This window comes from Lepeophtheirus salmonis, chromosome 14 (assembly GCF_016086655.4).
Source record: "Lepeophtheirus salmonis chromosome 14, UVic_Lsal_1.4, whole genome shotgun sequence".
Classification (NCBI taxonomy): domain Eukaryota; kingdom Metazoa; phylum Arthropoda; class Copepoda; order Siphonostomatoida; family Caligidae; genus Lepeophtheirus; species Lepeophtheirus salmonis.
The window spans coordinates 16202949-16224439 of NC_052144.2; the positions used below are offsets into that span (position 1 = coordinate 16202949).

The 21491-nt window shown below is 27.3% G+C and overlaps 1 protein-coding gene across 5 annotated transcripts in view; it reads left to right on the plus strand.

Annotated features, from left to right (window-relative positions):
- The first annotated feature begins 1465 nt into the window (after positions 1–1465).
- LOC121129161 (neuronal acetylcholine receptor subunit alpha-7) overlaps positions 1466–21491 on the plus strand; it is a 131473-nt gene continuing 111447 nt past the window's right edge. For 2 of the 5 annotated variants that reach the window (XM_071893337.1, XM_071893338.1), the window contains exon 1: positions 11896–12116. The gene's annotated coding sequence lies outside the window, so the exon portion shown is untranslated. Of the gene's footprint in view, positions 1672–11766; positions 12117–21491 lie in introns of those variants that run through there. The other 3 variants (XM_071893339.1, XM_040724843.2, XM_071893336.1) reach the window with 3 other exon arrangements.

Here is a 21491-nt window from a genome sequence, read left to right on the forward strand (position 1 = left end):
TTAAATACACAAAGTCTGATACTAAATTCATTCTGTAGAGTTTAATAATGATGTCTATTTAATCTATCTTTGAAAATTTCAAAGAAAAATGTAATGACTGAGTATAGATTTATATTGCTCATAAAAGACGAAGAATAACCTTGAGGATTTGTTGCGGATTGTAGGTTCTTGTTGCGGATTGTAGGTTCTTGTTGGACTAAATATTGTGTCAAACCATTTTTTACCAATATTTATCTTCAATGTCAAACTAACGTTCCTGACTACTCAAACGTATGATAGCCACTGACTGTATTTTTAAGAAAACTTTAGAATCTTGCCTTAAGAATGAAACCACTTCCACTCTGATACCAGCCTGCACTGTGCCAAGCACTGTATAAAATAAATTTAATTTGTCGCACTATATAAATCGTTACTATGGTCGAATTTTGCCCAAAAAATATATGTGGGCCTCCTCAACATATTTTGTACCTCTCTAGCTAAAAATTGATTCCTACGATCCTGAAAATTTCTCACTATTTTCAGAAATTTTTAAATATTTACACCTAACTGGAAAAAGAACGTGCTGCAGCCATCAATAAGTACCTAGTAGAGTTGTAGAATATAGGAACTACTGATATGGTAAAACAGGGGCGTCCACAGGATTATATTTTTCTGTAAAAGGGAGTTGGATTTTGGATTTTTTTTTTGGAAAAAATTCAAAAATTCAAATTTGTTGGAAAAAAATAAATTTCACATATTCATTTTTTGTGGATAAAAATTTGAAAAATTCATTGTTTTTTATGAAAAAAATCGAAATATTAAATTTTTTGGGAAAAATTTCAAGAATCCATAGTTATTCACAAGAAATTGTATTTTTGATTTTTTTTTTCAAAAATCCACAGCTTTTCATAAAATTTTCTTATTTTTTTGAAAATTAAATCGGAAAATTTATTATTTTTTTAAGGGGAGGGGGAGTGCTACAGCCCTTCGAGCCCATCCCCTAAAGTAAACTAAACTAACTAAAAGTAGGATACTTGATACACCAGGAGGAAAACATGATACAGGGTACATCATTATACATGTTACAAGAGGACTGCATTTGTTATATTCAAGAATTTATTTTACTTTTTATTACAGTTTGTCAGCATAAAGCATAATTCCGTATACTTATAAGATAAACAAATAAGACATTTGCAGAAATATACCATAGTTAATAATAAAATTTAAAAGATAATTTTTTGCACTATTTACTGTGATTAATAATTAAAGTATAACATGAAATTACACAAAAACTAAACACCCTCCTCCCAGCTATTGTGGGCGAGAAGAAGAAAGAACAATGTTCAGCCATTTTGGAGGATATTATTTATATATATTATATTGGTGACCAGCCTGCAGGCTAGTTGCGGGACAAACTGCCTCCTTTTTTCTTTCACTTCACCACCTAGGAAGCATATCGCCGCCATTTTGACTGTGAAGAATATTTATTACTTTACGCACCACTGTGATAGTATGACATTGATCCTTTCCTCCTTTTCTCTGCTTCAATATCCACACGTCACACAACCAATAAGATTACATAGACGCTTCGTAGCTAATATGACTAGGATTCATCAGTAGTAATGTTTATAACGTGATTAATAGTTCTATGTTCAGGTACTTTGTTATAACCAGTGTCCATGGATTCGGAAGGTAGGGCTTTGATTTTAATATAGCTCACTAATTTTTAGGGTTATAAACTCACTAAATTTTATACTTGTATAATCTCTTTCTAAGACGGGATCCCTCGCATCTGTGTTAATACTAAATAGCATATGAATCGAATAGATAATTTATATTAAGATGTATTTATAAACTGTACCTAAACTACACGATCTGGTTAATACATAGCTCCTTTAGCACTAAGAATGATTTTTCAAATAGTACACCTGACCAATTATAAAGAATTTAATTTTGGAATCCGTAATTAGTTTGCTGAGCATTTCATTCTATACTTTTGCATTATATGTCTAGCATATCAGTTTTATGGTTGAGTCAAGGTCTTCCCTCCTTTAGTTACTATCATGTCTGGCTTCATTAGTACTCCATCGACCTCAAAAATAGCCTCAGAAATGGTAATGCTTTACATAACCAACTAATTGATCATGTCTTAATATCCGGAACCCATGCGTCGTGACACATGACTGTTGAATGTGGTCAATATTTTTAACCCTATCACTGCACCATTCACACTTGTTACCCCCCACGTCATCTCTGAACTTACTTTCTTTAGACTTGGTTAGAAGGTTACTAGCCATTACTTTACAAGAGCGTCTAAATTCATAATTCGACTTAGGAATTGTTATATCCGTGAACTATTTCCTAAGGCTATTGCTTGTGGAGAGTATTTATAAATTTTGGTGTCGACAGATCCAATAAGATTTTTATGTTCCTCCTTCTCATAATCATCTTTACTTGAGCCCCAAAAAAAAAGTCTTATAACTCCAGGGCTTTTGCAGGTATGGGCTGGAGTGGGTGTAGCCCCCTCCTCCGAAATTAAAGATTTATTTTATTATGCAAGATTTATTTTTCCCGAAAAATTTAATATTTGTATTTTTATTCAAAAAAATTTAATATTTGCATTTTTATTCCAAAAAATTTATTTTTCGTATTTAGTAATGAAGTCTATAATATCTTTTGTACAAAATTTAATTTTTCAAAATTTTTTTCAAAAAATTTTAATCTTTGAAAATATAACTTGATCTTTGAAATTTTTTCAAAAAATTTAATATTTGGAACAGTATTTTTGAAAAAATTAAAAAAAAAAAATGTTAATAGTTATACATTTTAGAATTTTTTTTCCAAAAAAATTATTCTTTGAAAATGGCACTTGATTTTTGAATTTAAAAAAAAATTATATTGGAACATTTTTCCAAAAATGTTATTTCATGTGAATAGCAATAAACTTGATTTTTTTTTTCCAAAAATTTTATATTTGAAATTTTTTGTGGGTGGCTATGGTTGTAGTAGCACCTCCTCCTAAATCAAGGATTTTTTTATTTTCTCGAAAAATTTTATATATGCATTTTTATTCAAAAAAATTATTTTTCTTCTTTTGAGATTTTATTCAAAAAAATTATCTTTATTCTTTAGAGATTTTTTCAAAAAATTATCTTTATTCTTTAGAGATTTTTTTCAAAAAAAATTTAATATTCAAATTTTTTTTCCAAAAATTTAATTCTTTGAAAATAGTACTTGATTTTTGAAATTTGATTTTGAATTTTGATACTTTGATAATAAGACATATAAAAAGTGTTATTCGAAAATGGTTATATTTTAGTCTAATGTTTTTTTTTCATAAAACGATGTGCTTTATCTATACTTTTTGTCCAAAAACTACGCAAAATTATAAAAAAAAAGCATTTGGGAAAATTTAAAGCAGGTTACATACATATTTAGATCTCTATATAATGATTTTCGAGCTTCCCACATCTTAAAGCATGTGAAAAAATGAACAAACTTATCAAAATTCTAAAAATTATATTTTTGAATAGGTCTACAGTGATAGGCAGTTAGTTGGGCTTTACAATTAATAATTAAAAAGTTGGGGTTCTTGTTACTTCAGAAGTTCCATTATTTTTCTTCCAAATTCCAAAAAGAACCAGACTTTTTACGATTGTTATCTTCCTATTTGTCAACCACTGCAGGTTGATGGGTTTCAAATTATTAAAGGATGGAGATGACAAGGCTGTTTACAAGCACATGAATATATAATATTATTATAGAGTCTTTGTGGGGCTAACTATTTAATACAATCTTTAGAGCTTTTTAAATGTACTGTGAATGTTTTGGCACTAAATAGATATCGAACGATAAAATGAACAACACTTCATCCCTCCTTTGCCTTTATTCACACTTTAATGGACTCATGTTCACATGACATTGTTGTTATTTATTTTTGTTAGTCCACAAAAAGAGTAACCCTTCAACAGAAAGAAGAAAAGTAAAGGAATATTTTCATTCCTTAAATAGGCCAAAGTATAAAATAAGGGCGGATTCCATGTAGTATAGTATTCCCTGTCTAATCCCACCCTAAGTTTGCTGATATTATCCCTCCTTTAAATTTGCTAATCCTTCCATCTAAGACTTGATATCAGGTCCGCCACAAAAAAAAAAGTAGAAATTGTAAAAAAGATATATCATGTAAAAATTCGTTAAATTGTTCAAGTACTCATTATAAGATTTTTTTATTTCTATTATCTATTTCATTTCATAAATATTCTAATACAACTAACTTAAAAATTGGCTGTAAGTGTTGAAAAAAAAAGGAAGAGGTAGAAAAAAAAGTATAGAGTTTATTCTACCTGTAATTTTCATATATTTTGAAAATTAAGCTATGGAACACATAAACTCAATTTTAGAATGATTTACTTAATTTATAGCATCTAAAAATATGTTGAGAGAAAGAGAATAAAAACTTTAAAATAACACAAACTTGATATGATATTAAAAAGAGCTCATACAAAAGATTTATTGTTGCTATGCAATTCTCATAAATTTAACCTTCAGTTCTTACGTAACTACAATTGACTAAGCTAACTTTTGAGTCGCATATGTAACAACTTCTTGATAGGTATGTACATATTTACCATTAGGCATTTTTTGTTCTCTAAGGAAATATTTAAAAAAAATAAAAATATTTTGCACATATCTCTCATGAGTTTAAAAAAATAATTTTAAAAGCTATATTTCTCATAATTTATTAATATTTGTGTATTTTTATTAATATTAATAAGAAATAATATAATTTTAAATATATGTATGTTGTTAGTTGTTTGTTGAAATTGATATTTAATAATAACGTCAGGTGTTGACTAAATGAAATAAATTATTTAAAAAAGAAAAAAAAAAGCTTAAAGCAATTTTGAAATAACTATGGATTTATTAAAAATACATTGCAATTTTTTCATCAATAGAAAGTTTACTGCGAGGCGAGGAAATAGATACAGTCTAATCTCAATTTAAGGGATTTTTTCGTCAGGGTATAAAAATTATTATATCAAAACAAAAAAAATATTGTCCAATACCTAGATAAAATAAATCTTATAATCCTCACTATAATCCCTAAATGTCTTACTATTTATGAAGCAACATTTTTTATCTTATTTTGTTCAAATATAGATACTAAAACTGCTATTATTCTTCTTAAAACACCTACCAGTTAAATAAATTCTAATACAATCTAATTAATCTATGATAAAAGCAAATTAACAAATAAACCCAAGTAGTTACTAAACTTGATATATGTATTAATAAAGTAACTTGATTCGGGGCATCTTAGCTGCTGGAAACCAAGATTTAAAGAGTAACTGAGCCCTTTAGGTACAAGTAACAAAAATAATCATAAACTATTGATAATAATCGTTTATTATTAGGGTGAATCCTCCAGCATTAGAAGAGTAACTCTTATTACAGTAACACACTAATAAATAATATTCAGAATTTTTGTAGCTCATCATAGTTTTATGTTTGTATTACTAGAAATAGTAAGATACTTTCTTAATCAACTTATATTAGTGTGGGATGAATAAGCATATTAAGCATTGTTAATAAAAAAAACTTCAATTAATTAAAATTAAAAATCCTTTAAATCGATATCTATCATGAAGTAAAAATTCGGCCAGTCTCAACTAATTCCTTCAATTGTATTCATCCATTAAATCGAGATTGTACTGATTAGAATTGAAAAAAAAAAATAGGGAAATGAAAATAACAGTTGCTACTACTTTAATAAATTAAATTGTGTAACAATTTGTTTAACAACACTCACGTTGAGAAACCTTGTTTGTCAAATGGGACAGGAAAAAATCCTACAACACATATTGTAGATACTGTTCTGATTTTGCTTATTTTCAACTGTTAATTATTATTAAGACATTGAATTGATCATTTTATCAATATAAAAATCAATGACTGAGTAGAAATGACTCGAGTTCTAAGTAGAGTGCTTTGATTTGTAAAAATTAAAATAAAGGAAAAAAAATCATATTCTTATAATATTCTTTTTGATTTCTTAATACGTAAAGTAAGCCACTTTAAATCAAACAAGAGTCAACTAATGAAAGGAGTGGGAGTCGTTGACATTTACAATTCTAGTCTTATTTGGGCATTTTATAGACTGACTCTGCAGCCTTATTTTTAACGAAAAGAAATGTTATTAGATTTTTGGTACCAAAATTGATTTCGGTATTTCAATACTTGCGACTTAAAATATAAAACAAAACGTCAGAAAATGCAATTGACATGCATTTACAAAAGTGTAAGAAGCATTCTCAAGAGTAGAAAATATATTAGAACTCTGCACTTTTAGCATTGGATGGAGTCTAGAATATTATAATAATTGGCTTGAAATTAACTCATAAGGGATCTAAGGACTCGATATTAATATTAAAGGACATGGATTTGTGGTATAAATACTTTTCCGTACCTCTGCTAATGACAAGCAAAATTTACAGCACAACAACTAACAAAACAATGAATATTTTTTATAATGTAGGTAGGTCGTTATGATATACATAATATGATTCCTGAAATTTATTAAGGCCCCGTGTACTTTGAATTTTAAATCGAGAAAAAATATATCTTTATTTTAAAATAGTCTAAAAAAAATTAGTTTGGAATATCATTAATATATAATTTCTAATTCTTATAGTAAAAATGAAATTTTGACTCCATGAAATACTCATTACTCTATGCAAATTTTGAGAATCATATAAGTACTCATTAGTTGTGATGAGGTTGTATGTATTATCTAAAATAACATTAACAATATGCCATTTTTTTAGATCAAGGCGTTGTACGCCTAAGTCCTGACATTGAAAAAAAGAAAAATCCAAGAAAAAAATAAAGGAACGACTTTTAAGCAAAATAGTCAATAAAATATACTAAAACTCAATTAAAAATGACTAAATCTACGAATGAATTCTAAATAAGCCATTATTAAGATTAATAAAGGATTGCATATATCTTAATTTCATCTTTGAGGAGCATGATAAAAAGTATCGATAAAAAATGTAGATTTAAGGGAATAAAAAACAGTTTTATAATCTCGAGTTGTATAATTGAGAGGTGTACTAAGGGAGAGTTGAAATAACCGTATTGTTTGAAGAATATAAAATATTTTATACAAGCATAGTAATAGGCATAAGTGAAACTATATTTACATATAGTTAAGGACTATTTAATAATGAAATTGAGAAGAATAATTTGTGATAAAAGTATCATTATTTTCAGAAAATATATATTTTTTGAAAAGGACATCTTTAAAAGATTTCAAACAAATACTGATTGGTCCATTGAAATCTGAACACTTTATAATTGAATAATTAATGTAGGTTGATTGGTTATAATTAATTCATATTTCAATATATTAAAGCATAAACAATTTGTTACAAAACAAAACAAACCTTAGCTCTTAGCTTACGTACAATTCGAGAAAAAGGAACTTTAATGTGATGGACTAGTTTCGATTCACACACTCCAAGCATTTGGCGTCTCGTAAGACAACCGTCTACGCCGTCAGAAAATCAGAAACGTTGGAGATGAAGGAGGGGTCTAAGTAAAAGGCCAAACTGTACCTGGAGGAGCTGAAGAAAACAGCCTAGCCAATCCTATCAAGTTCATGAGAGCCCATACATGAGATATCGGGGTTGCAAACCAGATTGTACAGAGGGCTATCAAAAAAGTGGACGAAAAGAGCCTTGTGAGGGAGGAACAGCAACATTTGGCACCAGTAATGGAAGAAACTCCTTTGCAAGATTCTTTTGAATAAGTCTTTGAAACTTATTTTTTATACTTTTGGCCCCCCACAGCCCTGATGCCAACCCCCTCGACTATATCTGTGTCCGTCATCCAAACACTGAAGCCCTCAAATCCATTGTCAGCTATCACTAAGACGCCATGACATATGACTACATACGCAGTGGTTGCCAGGTCTTCCGCCGCCGCTGCATTGAAGAAATCATTGCCCCTATGAGCGGTTAAAATAATGATTTAAAAGAACTCAGACACACATATATTTCGTAGTATTAATTTTCTTGAAATTGTATTACTAATGAATGGATTAAATCTTGATAAAGCTTAAAATTCAAAGTGTTCATATTTGAATGGTATTTCTGTACTTTCGTCCGTCTCTCTATTAGGTAAAAACTCAAAAACTACAGAATGTATTAAGCTAAACTTTGTAGTGTAACTTCTTTTAAGACATTTCACTTACCAAATATATATTTTATAAGCTACAAACTTTAGGACTCCTTTAAATTCAATTTTTGCTCCACTTTAAGCTATAATCTTGGTGTCAATGTATAAACTTATTTTTACAAAACCTATTGTTTAAGCTTTGGCCTGAGATTTGAGATTTATAAACTGATAATTGAGGTTTTTAATCTAAAGATGTAATTCCAAATAATGTAGGTATTCAAATTACTATTTTTTTTTTGGAAGGTAGTTTTGTTAAATTGGAGCAAGAAAAGAGGTAAAAATATGTGTTGTCCAGTCTATTGATTTATGAATCATTCTGTGCTAAATTTTAGTTGGTATATAGGAGGTATAAGTTAAAGTGCAGGACAATGTTGGCTATGGGGTTGCATGTTTTCACAGCGTTTTAAAGACTATATGCTAATGTTACTTTGTTATTAGTTATTATTTTTTTTGCAATGCTTTTGAAAGCTAGCATATAGTTAGTAGTTTTTTGCCAAGCATTTATAAGCTAGTATATAGTTCGTATTTTTTGTTTGTTTAGGGTTTAAACACTTGCGAATATGTATTAATACGCTACCTTTCAAAAACGTGTATGCTATATTAGTTACTTGTATAATGTTAGCTATGTTTCAGTGTTGGACATCTAGCAAAAAACAAAACATATATATATATATATATACTGTTAGCTGGAACTAAAAAAGCAACAAGAGGTTTACATGGTCGGTAATTTTTGATTAAATCTAATTTTTATTGAGACACCAAAAGGAAAATATCCCATTTTTTGCATTGTCAAATATGTGTTGGCTATACTTAATTTAAAAGCCATATTAATATTTTAATTTTTCCAATATATAAAAAAGTGTAGAATCCTATGTCTATAATTGATTTATTTTAGAGAACTATTTAAGTCTGAGTAAATATTAAAGAATAATTAACTAGTCTTTTGTTGATTTAAATAAAAAAAAAGATTCGGAAATTGAAATTATTCATCTAATATATGTTGAGAGAAGGTACACCGTTTGGTAAAATTATAGTTTATGTCAAAAAAAAAAAAGATGGAGAAAAGAAAAGAAGTAGGTATTGTATCATTTAAATAAAATATGTTCATTTGTGTTAGTTCGTAAAGCTGAAAGCATTTCACAATAAAAGAATAATTAAAAATTTACACCTACCTCTGTCGTAAATTTGGTAAAAAATACATCATAATGTATGTAATGTCTATGCTATGTTATACACATTGATTACATTATGCTATACTATTTAAAATGTAAAAGTATACCATTTTCCCTTTCAAAATCATAAAACAGAAAACTCAAAATGACTAAGGGTCTTTAATCAATAAAATAACAGTTATATACATACATTTTTAGAAAATATTACCTTTGATATACATGAAATTTTTTGTAGTTACAATCTAAACAGTGTTTTTTATTTTCCTAAGCTACCTCTTTTATTCTTGATAAGAAAACATCTAAGTATAAACCAATCACAAGTCTGTGTGCTGTGTGTGTGACGGAGAGTTAATGCCAAAGATTTGTTTGAGAGTTATTAAGTCCATTTATAATTAAAGTAGGATTAAGAATTAACAAGGGGGTAATTCCTGTCTATGCCTTTGAAAGATAAGGAGTGGGGTTCTTGTTTATTTTCTTCATCTTCTAGCTAATCGTAGCTAAACTACTGCAACGTCATGAAAACTAAGCTGCTCTTTTCCAAAGCATGCTTTAAATTGTCAGGATTACTATGTAAATGTTCCGTTTCATTTTTTAACATAACAGCAGGTCATATTTTCAATACTTCTATTGATGAATAGTCTTTCACATTTTTTCTCCTCATAATATGTACAAGTCCCATCAATCTAAATATGAATATGAAATATGGATCTAAATCTTCATGAAGATATGAACAAAGGTCAAATCCAGAGGAACTTACATTTAAAAAAAAAGTTTGTTGCAACATGTACAATATATTTTTTTTCAACAGAGCTTGTGTAATAATCATAATGATAAGTTAAAGGAAGAACATAACACAAAACACATTACACACCACAAAAATAAGCTAGAATTATTTTTATCAAAAAACACAATTGTATTTTTGACTAATTACTCTCCATTTTTATCAATGAATTAGAATTTTATCCCATACATGAGTTTTATAAAGATTGTTTTTTTGTTGACGCATTAAATATTGCAACTTAGGGCTTAATTTCGTTTTTTTAATAGTTTCAATATGCTACATAGAAAAGACTGCGAAAAAATACAAGAAGTAAATTAAATAGACACAAACTCGGATATTTGTACTCGTAATAAAAGTGTATTCAAATGAGTATGTATTTTTTTAGCGCGCCCATTTTTTTGAGTTAGTAAACTGAAGAGTACATTTACTCTTCCTAAACTGTTATAATTATTTTTTAATTTGCTATGAGTGAACGAACTTCCCTTTTTAATTCATAAAAATATATATAAATCCGTATAGAACATTGAAAATAGATAGAGAGTAATCTTGAGGTTCTCTTTGTGGAGTCATAAGTATAAGTCATAGTTGGACTCAGAGTAGAATTGGGATGGATATTGGAATAATTATTGACTATGTCGTTGTATATTTCCTTCTATCTTTTCCCCTCGTCAATTATGCTTGTTCTTATCTAATGAAGTTTCTTGTAATCTAAGCTGTTTTACTCCAAAATATTCGTCATATTGTTAAGGATACATTGTTGATTTTCAGTTTCTTTATTTTTGAAACCGTTCAAAATTCTCTCGATTTTAAACTATTAGCATAATTTTATGTTTTAGTAAAGATTAAACAACGTGGGTTTATTTTTTATTTTTTTAATCGACAATTAATATAATTAAAAATTGGTAATAACCATTTGTATTGAGAATTCAGCTCTCGTTCGTTTTATACTTGGCAAACTACAAAAATTAGAAAATATTTACGCACCATAGACATATGTATTGTATATGTAAATAAAGCTTCAAGTTCAAGTATCTAAAAGGATCACTGCATTTAGAAAATAAAATCTATAGAGGAAACTATACTAAGAATTTTTTTTCTCAATACAATTTCCAAACATTTTTTACACCCTCAATAAATAATTTTATTTATTTCTTTTATTTAAATTAAAGTGTGATAAAAGTTATACAAATAAAAGGCACAGAATATGAATTCAATCATTAAAGTTTGAAAAATAATTGTACGTACGTACATATATTGCAATAGAGAAAATGGTTTGCAGAGAGAAAGAGTAATAAAAAACTGTTGCTTCACCAACTCTCCATATATATTTCCATTGCAAACAACGAGTGTTCTTCATGTCCTCTCTTATGTATTCATGGAGTGGTATTCAAAAGCTTTCTATTTAACAAAATAACAAAAAAAGTTTTTTAATCATTTCAATTTTTCAATATACATTCATATGTACATACTTAACCAAACCTTCCCATCACTTTTATGTATGAATATAATTTTTTCCCTCTTTATTTCTCTGAGTGATGCTTTTTGGATATGTTCAGCATCATCATAAGAAAAAAGAAGAAAAAAAGAACTGCTACCGGAGTAAGAAAGAAGGACTCAAGAGGAAAGGTAATTTTTTGTGCGAGAATAGAGATGCGTCCCTGCTTTCTTCTCTTAAACCTTCTCCGCCAGAATGAATCCTACTCAAAGTACCCTCCTTCCCCCTTCAATCTATTTTTGTTCATCATCCGTGTGATAAGTCCAAATATCTTTTACAATTTTTTTAGTCCTTATTTGTAGGTCCAACCCTTTAAAAGATTTTTTACCTTTAAAAAAAAAATCAATTCAAAATACACCACTAGAAAATTTAACAACCTAAATATCACAAAGTGCCATTCCACGTGTTTCCAATTTCCTTCATGTACAAAATATAACATGATTTAAAAAAGGTAGGTTAGTTTATTAATCTATATATTTCTGCCTCTCAATATTTTTTGTCTTCAACCATGAAAACTAGAATCCAATCAACAAGTTACTTTTTTTCCTCTTTCATATAAAAAAGAGCATTTTTACCACCTTTTTGAGTTATTTTATCAAAAGAATTTTATAACCACTTTTCCCCTAAATTATATACCCAAAATAAATATATATCACCATTGATTAAAGGGACATCTATTTTTATATACATATTGCATAAAGAACAACTAATTTTAAAATGAAAATTAATGTATTTTTTTATGTCTTATAATGTTACGTTAAAAAACTGTTCATTCAAAATAAGTTTCTTCCCTCAATTATTGTTTATTTATGTTTGACATGAAAATACAATCTTCACAAAAATATTATGGAGAGGTCCCTAGCAAATTGAAGGGAAATATATTTTATGAATAGTAAGGGTTAGAGTATTATTTGTATAAATGTAGTATCGTATCTCTACCAAATTTTAGACCCCAAATCAATCACTTTTTGATTGAATAGTGTCCCTAAATAATAAAATATAACTTCATATAGAACCCGTATCTCATGTACGACTGATTATAGTGAACTAAAATTTGGCACAGATCTTTTCACATAAGTAAGAGCTTCCCTAATAGCAATCATAAAATTATTGATAATTCAGTTGTTGTAAATGTTTTGTGTAAAATACTGTTCTTTCTTTGTAAATACATACGTAGGATTACCCAGGGTCAAAAATGATTTTTTTCTATGAAAGTTCAAAGTTTATAGAGATTTATAGGGGTTACTTTTCAAGGGGATTTGTGTTGTCATATTATTGTTTCTAGCTCTCAATTTTCTAAAAGTGTTGTTTTTTCTGTATACATATATTCGTACTTAGATAATTAATATTCCTTGTTGTGAAACAAGTTATTTTTTAAAAGAAAGTTAACCACTTTTTCTTCGCATAAAGGAAGTATTTATTCTTAAGTGAATAAAGTTAAACAATTATTTTACCCAAGATTTCTGGCGAGGAGGATAAAAAGTATTTTAAGAAAAGTATACAATATAATTTCGTGAAAATACTTACATTAGGTTCAACAGATTTATTGACAACTTAATGCCAAGGGCCTTACTGAAGTTTATTTCTGGTCGAGGCTACTCTTCCACTTATAGGTGATAATGAGCAATAATTTTATCAGTGGAAACCATACTTTTGTAATGTGACGGATAAGAAATGTAAAAACGAGTAAAAGTCCACATATCCCTTTCTATATCACACTTGAAGCTCTCAAGGTGAGACTGATTAGCAAATAAATCGAAAAAATAGAGTCACAACCCTACGGTACTCTTAGTTTCCAATCCTCTCCGGATGCTTGGAAGGTACATTGAGAAATCAAGATGGAAATCAGTCAGGAGGAACCCGTTTACCAACTCCAGGGAGAAATGGTTGATATATCGCCTTGCAATATGTACTATCTTCACAAATAAATCTAAAGAAAATGAGTCTGATAAAGTTTAAGAAGCGCATCGAATCCTCCTTCCATTTGATAAATGAAAAGTTTAGATCTAAACCTTTCAGGAAAATTGGTGAAAAAAAGTAGAAGAAGAATATAATATATTAATTCAGGAGAAAGATTGACTTGTGACAATGCTCCCTACAGCTCCGGTTCACCTAAAAGCAGAATCAGTTATAACCAAAATTTTGTGCAATATATATTTCAACCGAACAAAATTTCCTTTATAAGAACATCTAGCCTCGATGGCTAACTTCCATTTGCTATTTTTAGTTATAGTAGCTAATCACTTTTATTATAGAAATTAAACTCGTAATTTCGAACTTATATTGATAACATTTAGTTGAAAAAATTTCACATTAAAATAAACAATTGTCTTTTAAAATTTATTTATTAGCCAATAATTCAATAATTGCATTCACACATTTTACATTTGCCAAAGTCTTAACTTTTTTCTTTAATAATCCCAATATTAAATCGTAGCGAAATAACACTAAATTTTTTGCATTAAATAACTTAAAGACATTAAAATAAAACTTATTTTTTATTTATGTTGTAGAACAATCGTATATGAAGAGCCAAAAGTTTATATTTATTTATCGTTTAATTTTTATCGACATTAAAGCTATAAGTTTTTGAACAAATGTTTCTTCACAGACAGTCAAGACAGAATAAAAAATATGAAAGGGTTCTATCAGTTGTTAATAATAAATTAGTCAGAAAGGTTGTCCCACTCCACACTAGGGTTAAAGGGGTCCTATTCGTCTCGGACTCCAAAACGACACAAACAGCATAATATGATGGATTAATGTTGGGCTATTATTAGGGGAGAAGTTTGGGCAAGAAATCAGCCATAAAGAAAAATATTCGACTTTTACTTTATCTACGATTCCTGACTGTGTTCTCTAACTTTAATCTTCATCAAAATAATTTCTGATGCTTAAGACATACCATCAATCTGAAGTCGTTTTTGGTTGCAGTTGTTCGCAGACATTTTTTTTTTTGTTTAGACGTTTTCAGTTTACGTGAACATTAAGTGCATCAACAAAAAATAAATATCTTTGTTGAAAATGTTTTTTTTTAAAATAACCTCTTAATATGAATATTAACAATAATCATAATATTTAAATTACATTCTAAGTTTTTGGTCCGCTCTCTGTACATACTTAATTTTACTTCAAAGCCTAACTTTGACCATCAAACTATTGATTTGTCAAAAGCTTTTAAAATTTATGACCATAATACTATAAGCAAAAAAATGTACAATTTTACAAAATTAAACATAATAAGTATATTTTATTCAATAATAAAACACCCAATGAATAAAATGTTGGTCATTGGGACGTTATTGGACCATCTTAGTAGCATTTAATACGACTTTAATCCTGGTAATGGAGGATATTCTTTTTTCTTTTAAATGAAGAACCTTCCAACTGATTATACGTATATATCTTGAGACCAACGCAAAGTGATCGCAATTAACAAAATTAAATAAATTGCTAATTCAAGGCAATAATAGGTAATTCTTTATAATTTTACAAAAAAAAGAAGAAAAAATCATTATCATTTAAGAAACAAAAACCCTTTTTTACTTGCCTAGAATAGTAAATCAGAAAACTATAACCAAAAGTTAATTTCATTTTTGTATCAAACACTATAAACACAATAATAAATCCAATGGTTTATCATATAAGTACTAGCTGATTCAATAAAGAAGAAAAAATCTATTACCTTTCCTAAACCTTTGTTTTTATTTTGTTTTATTAATAGAAAGTTTGTCAACAAAAATAATTGAAAAATCGTTTTTGTGTGTGTTTGTATAGGATAAAAGTAAAAAACAAAACAAAAAAATCTTCTTTTTTTTAATATAAAGTATATGAAACATTATATAAAATGAAATTTTGTTCAATTTTCTGACCATTTTGGTGAAAAATTTGAATAATCATAAATTATTGATAAAAAAAACGACATAAAACACAGATACATTCTTTTAGATCTTCATATATGACATAGTGATATCTTAATTAGGATTTGCCCGTTAGATTGGTAAGTCGATTAAATTGATCGATCATAGCAAGGTCTATATGATAAATTATGGACAGAAAAAAAGAAAACAATAGCTTTGTTTTTATAAAATGACGTCACTGGGGTATGAAGTGTGTAATATATTTAAAGTGTTAAGTATGAAGATAAAAATTGGCATAAATGTATTGATCTTCTCAAAATAATATTTTATTTATTATATTCTTTATCAATGGCCAGCTCAACTTAATTAATAATATATTTCAAAGTTCATAACCCAGCGACGTCATTATATAGTGACAGGACTAGAAATTATTATTTCCCAGTCTACTGCATACACTTTTTTATGAACCTCGTATTATAGACCCTTTGATAAAAATAGATAGATGACCAACTTTTTCATATTATTATCGATTTATTAATATTTCTGATTACTTACGTATACTAATCAGTAAAATTATTTTCAAAGGCCACAAATAGCTAATATTTTTGAACCAGTGTTGGATATGATTTTTCAGACCAAAAAAATCTATGAGAAAGTACAAAGTGTAATAAATTTATTACAATGATATTACATTTGATACATTGATCATGAGAGTCATTTTCAAATAATGGGCTGATTTTTGCACAGAATTGTTATTTGCTTACAATAAAAATCTGCATTGGTCAGCTTCGAGTATAATTGACTTTACCGAAGAATGAATAATTTTCGTCAATAAAATCGTATATTTTTAGAAATATCACTAATATAATGATTCTATAAATAATATTAATGCAGGAAAATATAAGAAAACTGAAAAGTGCTGTAGCTTATTTACATATTACACAAGGCAGTGCTTCTTTCCCCCTCCCCTCATTTCTATGAGAGTGTTTGATACAAGGGAGAACATGCATTAATATGCAAAAAGTTATTTTGTAGTTTAGCCAATATCTCTTACAGAAAAAAAAAGTTCTGGGTGGGTGACATGAAAAATGTTACTCGTATATAAATAAATATGAAAAACTTTTTCCGTAATATTTCATGTCAACAAAAAAATAATGTCCTTTTATTTATATATATTATTGTATTACTATAATAGTAAGACACCTCTCTTAATTTTCTGGCGTGTTTATTCACCCAAGAAATTGAAATATCTTTGAAATTTATTTTGTGCATCCAATTATTGCTAGACAATTTATTTTAATTCTTAACTTATGATATAATTCCGGTGTGAATTTATTTTTATTTTTTGAGTAATTAACCAATTTGGGAATTAATTATCGAGAATTGAAATAATTTTAATTAAGCCTTTCTATTATTTATCTATCGAAAATATGGTTATGGAAAAGGGGGATATAAGATGTCTAGTATCGGAGATGTCTTGTTTGATAATAATTTATTAATGTAGTAGTAAAATATTCTCTACAGTCTACAAACTTCATTTTCATTTTTTCTATAAATAATGGGGAAAGTTGAAGCATTTATAATGGCATTTGTAAAAACCATTTTATCCAAAAATGAAGTGCTTTACTTTTTACACAGACAATATTTATGTAACTACCTAAAACCTAATTTGTTCATCACTCACTAATTAATTTTTTAAACATCCGGCTCACTATAATTCATAACTATAGAAATGAACTAGAGGAGAATTGAGAATTTAAAATGTAATATTTCCTTATGAAATATGCTTAAATTATACTTTATTTATTGTTTAGTAACTGAATAATTAGAAAAATTACTTTTCCGGATCCCACTCTAAAAAAATTCACGGATTATTATATACCCTTACAGTTTATGAGCGAGAAATAAACTTAGACAAGGTTCAATCGTGAAATACAAAGTTTTAATTGAATTATATTCAAAATGATATAGGGGAAAAATTCTTGTAAAAACGATGTTCTATAATATTGACGATACATTTTTTTAGAAAAATAAATAAATACACAATTTAGCCATTTAAATTTTTCATTTAAAATAGTGGCACTGGATTAGAAGAATTTTCTAAGAACCCTTGTGAATAATATACCTAAGTACAATTAACTTAATGAAAACAAAAAAACTTTAAAAAAAATTTGTTTATTTAATAGTTTAAAAAAGTATGTTTTAGTTACTATTGGCTATTTTTTCTGGATATAGTCACCATTTGTCCAGACAAATTAGCTACAACTCCCATATTCATTATGTGTTTGAAGAAGTGTTTTTACAACAAAAGAACCAGATAATTGTTAAGTTGTACTGAATGACCAGACTACACTTCTTTGTTTTGTTAGAAAGATAGAAAAGTTTGCATTTTTATTGATGTGGATTATGTGACAATTTGCAGAAAAATAGTACAAATTGTTTTTTTACTCAATCGAGGCAACTAGGTTTATCCAATTCCTTCATTACTATGGGTAATATAATTTTCCATTTAGTAATGTTTATAAGTGAGTATTTTGGAACAAATATACTACGAAAAAAGAGTATAGACATAGCCTAGTAGACAAAACTCTTGAGAGAAATTATTATTTTTTGAAATTATGAGCTTAGGTTTACGGTCACTCCAAGATATATACTTATCTGACCAATAAAAGAAATATTTAAAAAAGTTAATAAAACATAGTTTGGAAGTTATTGGAACAAAATTTCATTTATTTATAGTTTGTAATTTTTTTCGTCCGATATTCATAGCCTTTTAAATGGTTTTTAGAAGGAAATTGGAGAAGATATAAAAATTGTTTGAAGATTAGTTTAAAAATGTGTATTCCTTGAAATCTATTAGATATGTGCATGTGTTTAGAATTTATGGGAATATAGAATCAAACTTTTATGCGTGTTCCTATATACAAATAATCTAAAATCAGTAAAAATTGAGCCTCCCATTCAAAATAAAAGAGTTTTTTTTCTTTCATCCTAAGATTCCTCAGTCTAAAATTACAATGAGTTTGGTGTTTTTCAATATTATGAAGATTCAAAGCTTATTAAACCGTTTGTTGTTGATATGAGCATATTTAAAGTCCAAATTAAAAAAAATCCAAATCCTTTTTTATAATGTATTTATCATGCTTAGAACTCGAGTAATCTTTATTTTAATAAGAAAATTAAAAAAAAATTTCTTCAGAAGTCCATTAACAATGAATTTAAAAAGTTTTCAAAATCACATTTGATAAATAACAGCTTGTATTTTAATTTTTAATAGATAAACAACTCTCAATTTAAGATAAAAAGTCATCAATGGACGATAAAATACAAACCCCGATTGCACTAACTTTATTTGAATTAAAGTCGACTTGGTGCAACAGAGGATTAAAGAAACAAAGTAAATCCCTAATAATAATAAAATCGTGAATATTATGAGGTTTTTAACTATTAAGACTACGCAACGCTAGATGTAAAAAAATAAAAATTCTTAACGATATGTCTAGTCGATATGTCTTTTTTCCTCAATGTAATCGTCTATATAGAAAAGTTGCAAGATGCAATTATTACTTCCATTTTTTTAAGATAAATAATATTTTTTTCCATAAACTTACAATTATTTGACCAATATCCTTTCATTCTAAAATAATTTTTGTTTAAATGCTTAACATTTTTTTTAAATCGTATTTTACTCATACATACTCAACTATACATTTTTCGTAACCACGGATTTTTTTTTCTAACAAAGAAATTTGGATATATATAAGTATTCATTTTTTTATTTAGAAGAATTATTTTCTTACACTCCTAAAAACCTTATCTTATTCCATTGTGTTCTCTCTTTCATTGTAAAGAAAAGTTTTTATTTTCATTATATGGTCATTAATGATGGAAATTTTTTTTTCATTTATATATAAATACCTATTAAATGTATACTCATTATAACTTCAAATTTTTGATGGGTAAATCTTTGTGTGTTCCTACATAAAATAAAATATTTTATGATTTGTAAAAATAGTGTAAGAAAAAATAGAACTAAATTTAATTTAACAAAGTTTACATAAACCATTACATTACATATTTGATGCAACATTCGAAGAATTTCTTGGTTAGTTCAATAATTATTTTTATAAAATATTTGTCAAAAACTCTAAATAATTATCTTCAACTCCTTCTCAATGAATAAAAATGTATACCTGAATCTTTTAAAGTTTCTGGATGATTTTTTTATCGGTTCATTAATTATTTACAGGAATAACAATCAAAAATTCTTCGTATAACTTTTCTCTTGAGAAAAGTGTCTGCAGTTACACCTTTTAGAGTTTTATTTTAAAAACTTAGGGATGTTGAAACTAAATTAAAGACAGAATTTTCTAAGTTCTGGTTATTTTTTTTTTTTTATAGCTGATATGTCGGTCCAGACCGTTATTTGAAACCGATAACTGAGGGAAAAAATGAAATTATCTTAAGAAAATTCCAAAAAATTCCAAAAATATATATATATTTATTTTTATCAAATTTATTATTTATACATTTGTATTTTGTGAGATCGATCAATAACGTTTTTTTTCTTCAGGGTAGACCTAATTTTACTACAAGACCAGTCTACATCTAAGTTATTCGGCCTTTCCAAAAATTATTAAGGTATCAGACAAGACCCGGATTGAAAAACCGAAACTCAACACTATATATTGCTTAGCAGGGTTGTTGCTAGTTTTCTTTCATCAAATAGGTGGGGAGGAGGGGTCTCACCCCCCAAAAAAATTCAACAACGTTATATAATTACTTATATAAATACTTTTATTTTATAAAACATTTTGGGGCTAGCAACGACTTTGTTCTTAGTTATGAAATTGTAATACTAATTTCAATCAGAAAGTCAATATATTTACATTCTAAACAGATCATACATTGGTTTATGAAGGTGAATACTTATCATAACTTAAAATATTGAAAAAATAATTTTGATAGGATATGCAAAATATTTTTGGACAACATAAAAATTAGACCTATGTAAATATAGTGTTTCTCAGGGAATCGTGAATTAAATTTTGATCATAAAAAACACTTTTACATGAGTTTATTAATACTATTTTTGATTTTGGGATTGTTTTAAGATTAAAAATGATAATAATTCCGAATTACTATAATCCAGATATTCAAAATTCAGGTGACTTAAGGAAAAACTAAGATCAGTTTTGGATTTTGCAAAAATAAATAAAATCAATTATTGTCTTAAATTAATTTGTACAAAATTCCCCCCCCCCTAATATTTTCCCTTTCCATCTCATTTTTCATACTAATAATAAGTATTTGGTTATACCCCATCTAATTCGTTCGTTATAAACCTTTGAAGATTTTCCCAATTTATCTGGAGTACCCTATGATTAAATAGTCACAACCAATATTTGAACTTATTGTCAATAATTTTGTACCTAAATGCATTTATTTACATACAATATACACCTTGCCAACATCTAATTATCATTATTCATACATACATACGAATTAAGATAATATTAAAAATGTAACCATTGCCAAATATTGTCATTTAAACAAGTTGTATGTATATCCCTCAAAAATATTTTTAATGATATGTACTCCTTTTAAAATATGTAAAGCAAAATCAAGAGACTTTATATTAAAGTTAATTGATATCAAACATAGGAACGAAAGTGAAACTATGGATGAATAGTCATTAATATATCCAAGGAATACGCTACATATATAATTCCGAATTATTATTCATTATTCATAGTAATATGTTTTTCTTCACTTTTTCGGCCATTATTATTATTATTTTTTACATATTTAGAGTAGATTAGATATAAAATGGAAATAACAATTGAAGCAATGGAATAATTAATGTTTTAAGTAGTTATTTTATATCATAAAAGCTTAAAAAAAAGTTATTTTAATTCTTAAGAACTTTCATTAGAAATAGTTTAATTAAATTATATCTTTCATTT